General features: G+C 36.1%; 1 protein-coding gene across 3 annotated transcripts in view; it reads left to right on the forward strand.

Annotated features, from left to right (window-relative positions):
- Window positions 1–12,155, forward strand: part of EYS (eyes shut homolog) — a 1,026,188-nt gene that overhangs the window by 163,250 nt on the left and 850,783 nt on the right. The window lies entirely within an intron of this gene.

The raw sequence follows: 12,155 nt of genomic DNA on the forward strand, positions 1-12,155 counted from the left end.
ATGAATGTCTAGATCACATGATCAATCAAGTATTGTCTTTTCAGGAGTAAGTGCTGTTACACTTTCTAAGGTTAATTTTGAGTAAAAAAAAAGCTTGAGCAGGATTTGGCTGAGAGATCCAACAAAATATAATGAATAAGAGAAGTTGATGAATTGAATAAATTTAAGAAAACATAAAAGGTTATCTTAGACCACTGTAACCTGTGAAACTCTATTAACTGGCATATGTTTATGTAAGATTATAAAGGTATAGAAATATATCATCATATTTGAATTATGTTTTATTCTAAGGATCAGGGCATCATTTGATTAGTTTTTTCCTTAACTGTAATAAGTCATTACAGAAATGTAGTCTGTCTCCTTGGCTATAAAGTCAGCCAACCAAAAAAGGTTATTTTTATCAATTAGCTTTCAAAGCCTGCAACAAAATGAATTTCTTTGCAGATAAATCCTGGTAATATTATATTCTCAGATTTGTTTGCTTCTATTTTACCTGCAAACAAAATTCAGTTACTCTCCGGGAATATGTACTCTAGGCAATTCAAAGCTCCATTTCAATAGCTCAAATACATGCGAAAATGGGAATAAAATCAATTTTTATGAAAAGCAGGCAATTTGAAATCTGTGGGCAACTTATAACAAAAATTACAAGTCAATTTATGTAAAAATGGACCAGGGATTTTAAAATAATCTGGAAATCTCAATAGAAAATATTGTCTTATTTCAAAATATTACAACACACTACATCAAAAGGAGTGAAGAACATATGGCAGGCTAATTTTCTTTTTTTTTTATGAAGTACAGTTAAAGCATTTGCTTTGCATTGTTGTTAAGAGATTCACATAAATGTCTATATGCCACTAGATGGCACACTACACATATTTTTCAAGACCCTCACATTCAGTTAGGGGACCCCAAAAGAAACTATGTCCTAGACCACCAGTTTCCAAGTTTTATGTTCTGTGAAGGCCTTTAACACTATACAACAAAAGCACTATTATTCCATGTTAACTGCCATGGCTGCATACAATGGAATTCTAGAGTTAGTAGTTTGGTCAAGACATCAGACAATTATGTAACTGAGAACTCTTAATATGCACCCCAAAATGGAAAATTCTAGGAGTAGTTTAGAATGGCAGTGAAACTGGAACCATGTGCTATAATTGTGTAGTGTGAAAGAGCCCGGTAGCTCCATCTGGTATCATTTTAATTTCCCATGTCGCCTACACATTGCATTTCTTTCAACCATTGTAAGAAATCCTAATACTTGCTCAAACCAGATACTTTTGAAAGGTTCAGAGTAAGCATCATTAGTGGGCTCTGATAAAACATTGGCACCCTGGCAGTTACCCTTAGATGCCAGGTTGTAAGACACACACATAGAGAGAGGGAGGGAGGGTAATAAATAGTTTTCCATAAAGGAATTACAACTAAACTAGTCCAATGTGGGCTAGGCAAAACTACGGTGAGGTGGATCTGTAATTGGTTAAGTGGACGAACACAGAGAGTGCTCACTAATGCTTCCTCTTCATCTTGGAAAGAAGTGACGAGCGGAGTGCCGCAGGGTTCCATCCTGGGCCCGGTCCTGTTCAACATCTTTATTAATGACTTAGATGAAGGGCTAGAAGGCATGATCATCAAGTTTGCAGACGACACCAAATTGGGAGGGATAGCCAATAGTCCAGAGGACAGGAGCAGAATTCAAAACGATCTTGACAGATTAGAGAGATGGGCCAAAACTAACAAAATGAAGTTCAACAGTGACAAATGCAAGATACTCCACTTGGGCAGAAAAAATGAAATGCAAAGATACAGAATGGGGGACGCCTGGCTCGAGAGCAGTACGTGTGAAAAAGATCTTGGAGTCCTCATGGACAACAAGTTAAACATGAGCCAACAATGTGATGTGGCGGCAAAAAAAGCCAATGGGATTTTGGCCTGCATCAATAGGAGCATAGTGTCTAGATCTAAGGAAGTAATGCTACCCCTCTATTCTGCTTTGGTTAGACCACATCTGGAATATTGTGTCCAATTCTGGGCACCACAATTCAAGAGAGATATTGACAAGCTGGAATGTGTCCAGAGGAGGGCGACTAAAATGATCAAGGGTCTGGAGAACAAGCCCTATGAGGAGCAGCTTAGGGAACTGGGCATGTTTAGCCTGAAGAAGAGAAGGCTGAGAGGAGATATGATAGCCATGTATAAATATGTGAGAGGAAGCCACAGGGAGGAGGGAGCAAGCTTGTTTTCTGCTTCCTTGGAGACTAGGACGCGGAACAATGGCTTCAAACTACAAGAGAGGAGATTCCATCTGAACATGAGGAAGAACTTCCTGACTGTGAGAGCCGTTCAGCAGTGGAACTCTCTGCCCCGGAGTGTGGTGGAGGCTCCTTCTTTGGAAGCTTTTAAGCAGAGGCTGGATGGCCATTTGTCAGGGGTTATTTGAATGCAATATTCCTGCTTCTTGGCAGGGGGTTGGACTGGATGGCCCTTGAGGTCTCTTCCAACTCTTTGATTCTATGATTCTATGATTCTAAAATAAATATCTTTCAGTGTCAGAACACTTCCCTTTCTTTTTCTATGAAACAAATTACAAGGGGGATTCGTATGTGCTACAAATAGATAATAACTCATATCTTGACTAAAAATAACTGGTGCTGCTTTTTTCACTTTCTATAGGTGTTTTTGAAGATTTCAGGTTCATTTTAGAATGTGCTAGAGTCTTTCAGTTTTTCAGTCTCAGGACCCTATATTGACACCAACCTTCATGCAGAATCCCTTGTCGGCCAAATGAATTTACTGTACCTCTAACGAGAGAGTAGTGAGCGAATACATACGTAAATGTGGTTAATTGAATCCATCTACTCAATCTGGACCTACCACAATAGTCAAACATAAATGTTCTGTCTCTTATTTTCTGTGTTGTTTTCCACTCTTTAAATCTCAGCCAAAGCTTTGTCCAGAATTTCAAATACCAAAGTGATATGTAACATCCTGCATCTCTAGACTATTCCTATGGTGCATGGTTTTCTTTTCTTTTTCTTTTTGCAAAGTATTTTGAGAGAAGCAGGGTTACAAAGGGGAAGTGGTAGAATAAAAGAAAATAATACTGGTAGTGCTTCTAGTATTTCTTGCTTTAGTACATATTCTGTGACTCATGGCTCGACATTTGAAGAACAGGGAATAGAAAGAGTGTGGATTGTGGGATCTATTTGGTCTTAATCTAAGACCTTGAGAATCTCTTGAAACCAAATCATTCTGAGTCCAGCAATTTGTTCTGATAATTGAACAGTAATCTTCAGAAAAATAGTCATGTTTGTATGTTATAGTAAAAAGCAATGTCTTGTGACATCTTAAAGATTGACAAATTGCTTTGCCACTAGATCACATCCAATTTATTACATTTTATATTTGTGTGACTTTTGATATGTACATATTTTAATTTCTGTGAAGATGATTATGATGATGAGCATCTGGAAGCAATTCAGGTGCTCTGGAATGAATAGAATCATGGTAGTACTTTATACTTCACAGATTTCTAAATTCTTGGATAGTCTGAATTACTGATGTTGAAAACTTAAGTTAGTAAAAGCTGAAAGACAGTAAATCTAATGATAATGACAATACAAATAAAGGCCAGAAATATTTGATGGTCTACTGCAAACATCTCTGAGATCTTTCCATAGTTAGAACTTCTTCTTCCTATGCTTTTGGGGAGGGAGGGATTAAAACATTAAGGTTCTTCATCTTTTACAATAATTACCCACACTGTTGTCCAGTTTTTTCTCTAGAGATGCTATATGATTTGTTTTTTTCCGGGGCTGATGTAGTCTGAAAATAGGCCACAAATTGCATTGGAAAGGTTAACATCTCCTCTTTAATTAAAAGAAATCTGTTTCCAGGCTGCACAGTGTCTTGCATAGCAGATTCTTTCTCCTAGATGAACAGTTAGATGCTTGTTTGGATATGAGTGGGTAACTATATTTATTTGGAGGGAAGACATTTTCCTTTATGTATTTTATGTTTCCTTAGCAAAGCTCTTCATTTTGTCCACTTCCTTATGGATTCAGAGTATGTTACATTATTCACTTCCTCCCTTCCTTCTAGAACAAAAGTAAACAACTCTTCGTTTGATGTGTTCTTTTTAATATACCAAAAGAATGCCAACCATTATCCCCAGTGCACCCACAGTTTCTCCTCATTAGCCTCTTCAACCCTCATCATTAACTCGATGTAAAGAACCACAACTAGAATTAACTTTATAAAGGAAGAATGGAGAGGAAGAAGAGAAAGGAATGTAGAAACCAATTTTTATGGATATAGACCCACTTCATCCAAATGTAGTGCAGAGTACTATCTTATTAAATAAGATGTTCTCTTTTATCCCCTGGTCAATAAAAACCACTGTTCAGAGTTCTGTGTTATTGTTGTGGGACTGTCAGATCTGTAAAGTGATTGTTTGGCTGCCAATAGAATGCAAATTTTATGCCCATTTCCACCAACTTTTCTATCACCTTATCCCAGATTTACTAATAGTAAAAGTACAAAAAGAAAAAGACTCCAATTCTATATCCAATACAAGTTGATAAATTCTAGTATGTCTTGCAGAAAGCGGAAAGATTGGGAATAACATTTGGGTTAGGACCCCTCCAGTTATGCTCCATCACAGTCAGTAAAATCTATCCGGTGTACAGTGTGTAAATTAAATATTTTTCACTCTATAGACATGAATGATATTATTGAGTATTCTCAAAATCATAGTTTTTGTTATGGAAACCTTGAGTGAAAGGGTAACATGAGGTGAAAGACCATCTCCTTAGTGGAGCTGGAGAAAGATCTTGGAAAGTGGCTACATTGACTGAAAAAGTAATATTTCCAAGTTCTGGTCTATTACCCTCTCTTTAACTACACCATGCTCATCCTATGCATACAGTGTGGTGTCCAGCCAACCTCTGAATGTAGAGGTCTATTCAAATTAATCCATAGGCTAGGCTAGAAGCAGTCTTATTTTACTGGGTGCAGGGCTTTCTACATGATTTCATCTTTCATGTTAGTAACACAAGAAACATGTTCTAGCATGTTTCTCAGAACTTCTCTCTATGCATTAGACCTTCTATAATGTTGATGCTAATTGTAGTCTGACTTCTATTGCCTATAGACAGAAATTTGAGTGTGAGAGGGAAAGTTTCCAAATATAGTGCAGTGTGCTTTTGGCTGCTTCAGCAATGTTTCTTGTATTTATAGGATTTCCTTTAGACTGCAGTTTCTTTTCATTCTTCCCCAGAGAAATCAGTGCCATTTTACTGGTGCCCTAGTTAAGAAAATCTATTATAACCTGGGTTTTTATTTATTATTTTTGTTTCAGCCTAAATTAGTGATTAGAAGGGTCACACTGCAAAATAGATCAGTTTATTACAGAGAAAGGTTAAGAGGTTTTTGGCCTGTGCTCTAGGGAGAGATCAATTTATCCTAATTTCTAAGGGAAAGCAACATTTTGTCAGTTTAAGCAGAAAATGCATTCTAAAGTTGCAGCACGACAGGTTCATGCCCAGGTCATAGCCATATGTATTAGACCTACAACTGTCTTTACTTTATTTTGATTTGTTTTATAGGAGAACACATTTCTAAAGGTTTTCTTCTGTTAGGCAAGAAGGTGAAAGAAATGCAAGGAAACATAAAAAGGCATAATATTACACCTGCACAATATCACACAAGGGCTACATGTTTCCCAAGCCACGATTCCACTAAATGCTAACCATTTTACAATCACATAAGAGTGTCAGTGGGGTTTGAGGCATTTTGTTTACAAGAGGAAATTATTAGAATTTGCCTCAAGCAAACATTTTGTTCACAAGGAAAGTTGAAATTTGCTTCATGTGCTGAGTAGATTTGTTTTATGCTCAGCTATTTCTGAACTATTTTTCTGATGGTCATTTGATGGGTACAAAACATCTGAGGAATGTATACGTTCAGATTATTTGTGCCTCTAGCTACATTGACTTCTCTGTCTGATCTGAACTTTCTAGGTTTCTGACATTTTTTGTCAAAAATATAAGAAAGTAAACACAAGTAAAGTCAGTCTTTATAAAAAGCATGTGCTTTACCAAAGAACTATGACCACCATTCCAAAACAACCAATTAATAGCCATCATTATTTGTATTTGTTTGAGTATTGGCTTCTTAGCCTTTGTGTTTCTTCCTTCATGCGAGAGGAAAAATATTGAGTAATTTGGAGAAGGGTAAGAATCATTACCAGAGAAGAATAGCAATAATAGCAATGGGATCTCTTTAACGAGGCTCCCACAGAGGATACACGAAATAATACATTTCCAGAGGCCTTTTACTCAGAGTGAATGTATCCACAGCAGCACTTATGACCAACCAATAATGAGACTAAAAACAAAGAGTTGCATAAATAAGTCTAATATAGTCAAATGGTCTCAGCTTGATCCACATTAGGATTTTCCTCTCCTTATTGCTGGAAGATGCCATAAGGAGTTGGGGAAACCTGTTGTGTGTCCAGCTGATGCCATGTGTCTGCCCCAGACTGCCTTCTCAATCCACGATTTTGCTGAAACAGCTGAATCCCATGTTTAATCCAATAATTTAGGACTAAAGAAAATTCTACTGTTTATTTATGGATATACTTCCACTCCTAACACAGATAATTAGTGACAAACAATAACAATGCAAGAGTCATTTAAGGTCTTAACTAGAATATTTGTACCTTCAACTCCTTCAGCTGTGACTCATCTGTGGGCAACTTTGATACCAGCACCTGCAATGACTCCAGCTCCATTTTATACCAATTTCCCAAACTGGCTTATATAAACATATAAACAATAAAATACAAATCTACCAGGTAATATGTTAAGTTAGCCAGGCTGAAGTTTGGGTTATTATACTTTATTCTATTTGTAGAACTGTACTGCTGAGGCCTGTGAAGCCTCTGAGAATGAGGATGGGGATTTTCTGTTTGACCCTGTTTCTGTGGGAGAAAATGAAAGTCCTTTTGGGATGATGGGAATGTTTTGGGTACATCTGTTGTTGGGGAAACAGACAGTGTTTCTTATGAGAATTGGCAAGGGATTGACTTTGAAGAAAATGTGGAGGAGGCAGAAAAAAACAGGTTTTACAGCTCAGAAGGGATAGTGTGAAAAAGAGACAAATTAGTTGTTCCAGAGGCTGAAAGATAAACAAAGGGAACCCAGGTGTGAAAAAGGGTGATGTCATAGGCCAGAGGGCATATTCTTAAGGAATTTGAGTCAATGTTCAGTTGGGAGATCAATGTTGGATTTTCATGTGTCAAGTTGCCTGTCTTGGGAGCTCTGAGCTAGGAGTTTTGCTCTTGGGTCTGTATCTTGTTTTCCTGTTTAAGTTCCATGCCTCCTGCTTAGATTACAAACCTTGTTTCAAGTTTCAAGCCTTTGGGATTATAGTCAAGTTCAAGTATTGAGCCTTTGGATTATGGTCATGTTCATGTTTTCAAGCTTTTGGATATAATTCTAGTTTAAACACAACAATTCTTGGGTTACATTTTATTGCTTTTGCCTTTTCGTGATTTTTGGAATTCATATTTTGGAATGAGGTGTCATTGCTTTTTGTTAAGCTCTTGGAAATCCAGCTCATGGATATAACTTTAAAATTGCCTTTGCATACTGGGTTTTGCTGGTACTTTAGTGAATGTTTAGTGTGCTTATTTTGGAACACTATTTTGAAACTGTTTTTATATTAGACACTCTTCTTAGTAAACTTATTATTGTTGTTGTTGGTGTTTGGGTGAAAAAAGGATCAAGCAGGCTGCTGTGTTGCAACATGTACCTCAGAATTTGCCTCTGGCATATTTTGTCTCTTGCCTTATCCAATGCACAGGTGGTTCTTCTAATGCAGAGGATTTTCAGGGGAATAAGAGGAGCCCATGAAGATTACCCACCCCCATTCAGATACTGGAAAACTTCCAACCAAAGCCCTGGTGTGAACCACAAAATCCCACAGGTGGCTTGAAATATATCTAATCCATTATATTTGATAAATCAATTTCAGAAAACCCACATGAGTTTTTGTAGCAAAGTCACAGCAGTTAAAGTCCCCTATAAAAATTCTTTGTATAATGATTCACTTATCTCCCATAAGAATCAAAGTATTTTCTCCAAGCTATTGCCAACCCTTAAACAATTGTGCTGGCAAGATCAAAGTACTCAAGTTCCATCTAACATATCTTCAGAATGATAGCTGTGCAATGTCCTAAAATGTAATTCATACAGTGGAATTGAAGAGAAAATTGATATTGCTATATTTTCTTTGTTTCTGTTAATGATGGCATAATTCCTGCAAGAAAAGAACTGTGAATATTGATGATGGAATTTATGGAAACTCATACAAGAGATTTTAGCCTTGATAGAAGTGATTGAAGAATCACGTGAAAACAAACATGTTGGGTTGTGGAAGATAGGTAAACTATGGCAATATGTTAAATGAGTGAAATAGAAAAAGATTGCTTTAATTTCCTAATCACATTTCACATAATTTACTGAAACCAACTTAGTTCTATAATACAAGAACCAAGGGTGTTTTTTTTAAAAAAAAAATCTCAATCATGAAACAGATACCAATGATGAAGCTAAATATGATTGATTGTTCTAGCAAGGACTTCAGATTAAGAACTGTCTTCATGCTGAGATGAATGAGGTGTCCTTATTCTTTTATTTCACCTTGTTTGTCACTATTGTGTATCTTTCCTTCTTGAGCCAAGCTCCTAGCAACCAGTTAATAGTGTAAAATTAAGTGGAAAAACAGTGTGCCGCTTGATCATAACTTGTGATGCTCACCCTTGAAGCACAGTTCCTTTGTCTTTTTAATCATGTAGATTAAATAAATTTATATGGAGGTAACATATGCAGTGTCCTAAAGCACAACCCTTTATGCATAACTGCCTCAGAAATTTTAAATTTCATTAGAGGCTGACAAAATAAATTAACTCAAGTTGTATTAAGGCACACTGGCTTAAAATGATCTCTACACTTTCTCCTCTTTATGGAAAGATGTATGGGTAGCACAACAGAAGTAAATTAGAATTGTGTACTCCACTTATTTTCTTGTGTTTGGTATATATTATATATGTGTAATACATTGAAATCACGAAGGGTGAAATCTTATCTTCCTTTCTGCTAATGATGATATTCACTCATGTGTAAGTTGGCCTCATGTGTAAATAGAGGGAAGGCTTGGGGCAAAAATTATTTATTTTGATATGACCTGTGGATAAGCCAATAATCATTCTGCAAAGAAGGGAAAGCACCAATGCTGTCTCAGGCCAGTTATCCCTGGCTGTCACCACCATTTCCCAACATAGATATTCAAAAGGTCCAGAAGTATGGACAAAGCTAAAGCTCTTGACACTCTACTTAGAGAAAGGGATAGTTAGGTTTTTTAAAAGTTTAAGTATAGTACTCATTCTAACCAATTATAGGACAACCCAGGTGTTTTGGGTTGATACTTTTGACTACAATTTCTAGACTTATACATGAGTATATCGGATGGCTTAGAAACATGTGGGTAATATGGATTTTCAAGAACTATTGACTATTGAATGGGCAAGCATGGGAACCAAATATTGGGTAAACCACAAACTTCAAGCACTCCTGTATTCTGCACTCTGCTCCCAATGTGGGTAACAGTATATTATGTCATAAGACAATAATGAAACAAAAAAAAAGGGGAAAAAAAGGACAATCTTACAATAGAAAGAATAACCATAATAGATAGGCAACAACAAGTAGGGATTTATGCATCCAATACAAATAATGTTTTTAATAAAAAAAAAACATTTATCCAATATCCTAGAAGAAGTTGGGGAGAAAGAAGTGCTGTGGTTATGGATTTTTAATGTAGTAATGGATATAAAGATTTTTAGAAATCACAAAAGAAAAAAGGACACCAAGAAAGGGAGATTTCTGGGCACCCTACTAGAGATTTAAAACACTGGGAATTGTATGACCTATGGAAAATACAAAATCTAGGTGAAACTGAATACTCATATTACTCCCATAGATACAGATTGTCATCCAGAATAGATTACATCTTTGCAGCTAATGATTTGGTAATCAAAACAGAGAAGGTGGAATACCTATCCAGAGTGTTCCCATACCATAATCTGATACCATTATAGTTAGGGGGGGGAGTGGGTGGGAAAGGAAGCGGTGGAGAGTAAACTATTATATACCAAAAGACCAAAAATTAAGGAAAAGATTAGGTCAGGAATACAAAATTACATTTAAAAGAATCTTAAGGAGGACATAGCTGAAAGGAGAGTTTGGGACCCAGGAAATGTGTTGGTAAGAAGTTGACTAATTCAACAACATGCTAATTGGTCAAAAGAAAAAAAATGCAATTAGAAATGCTTACCAAAATAAGAGACAAAGAAAAGAATGAGAGATGCCTTAGATAGATAGGAAAAAGCACAAGTATTAGCTAAAGCCTAGCAGCAATATGAATTATTCTTATCAGATGAGTTATAAAGGAAAATTATGTCTAATAGACACACTTTATATACTCGAGTGTAAGCCGACCTGAATGTAAGATGAGGCACCTAATTTTATCCCCAAAACACCTGGGAAAATGTATTGACTTGAGCATAAGCCGAAGATGGGAAATGTAGCAGCTACTGGTAAATTTCAAAATAAAAATAGATATCAATAAAATTACATTAATTGAGGCATCGGTAGATTAAATGTTTTTAGTATTTACATAAAACTGAAATTTAAGATAAGACTGTCCAACTCTGATTAAACCATTATTCTAACCTTCTTGAATGTAAATGTGTTTAAGTATTCTTCCAATAATAATAGAGTAAAATGATAAATGTAAAAATAGAGTAAAATAATGTAAATATAATAATAATAATAATAATAATAACAATAATAATAATAACAATGATAATAATAATAATAAATCTTCTCTACTAACAATCTAAATGTATTGGTCTACTACCACACTATACACTTTTCCCTGTCTTACTGGCCCACCGACCATCAGAGTCAGTTAATAGAGCTACTCAAAAATGGAGGGAAACTCCGACTTAAAGAGTGATGGCTATTATCCAGACAGGCCCCCTTCTTATACTGATGTACCGAAAGACACACTGAATACTTGTGGTAAAGTTTAGACAGATTTGTGAAGTTTATTTGAACTAGAACAAGAAGGTTGCTTAGATATTAGGAGAGGTTCAAACTTGTATTAGTCTCAGAAGATTATCAAGCTGTCTCCTTAAAAGAAAATGATTTCTTAACTTGACTTCCATAGAACTGTGTTCACTCACATGTGAACTAACTGGGCTTTTCAAAACCCCTGAGTCCTCCCTTCCAGAGGCTCCTACTATATAAGCATTCTGTCCATCAGAGGCTCTTTTAAAATGTAGCACTTCTCCCCAAAGGCTATTTTTGATTTTTCACAGAGGTTTTGTCCTCTGACTTTCAAAACACTTCTCCACCACCACCAGACTTACTGCTCAGTCCTCAGATTACTCCTCTCTCTAGCACCCTCTACCTTCTGTAGCTAGACAAACTCTCTAGCTCCTCAACCAATCAGGCACCACTATCACTATTATATAAGGAGGAGGCTGATCCCTCCTCCTTTAGTTTGGATCAGGTCTTTTCTCCAAGGCCTAGAATTTTTTCTACACACTAGCCTGGCATGTTAGGCCCATTCCATTACAACTTCCATAGAAACCTCTATAAAAACACACAGCTACACAATTAAAAAATAGACCAATACCTAGCTGATATGAAAGGCCATAGGAGATATCTACTTAAGAAAGGGGCCAAATTGAAAATATAAATATATAAAAAGGTTGTACATCTTTTCCCTCTTTTTATACAGCATTGAATCAAAAAGCAACATAATTTCAGAATTAACTAATAGCTCCACAATCTTTTATTCTGTTGGGCAAGAGTTCTCGCACTATATTGACACTATTGTATCAGAGGTCTTTAACCATTTCCTCCTAAAGATTCTGCACATGGTATTTGCAATTTATATTTGCAATTTATATTGCAAAATAGTGACAGTATCACATCACTCTCAATACTTGGGTTCCCAAAAGTTATTAAGCTACAAGTCTCATATGTCCCAAACAACAAACATAGAAGTGTGGAAGT

This window comes from Anolis sagrei, chromosome 1, assembly GCF_037176765.1.
Source record: "Anolis sagrei isolate rAnoSag1 chromosome 1, rAnoSag1.mat, whole genome shotgun sequence".
Lineage (NCBI taxonomy): Eukaryota > Metazoa > Chordata > Lepidosauria > Squamata > Dactyloidae > Anolis > Anolis sagrei.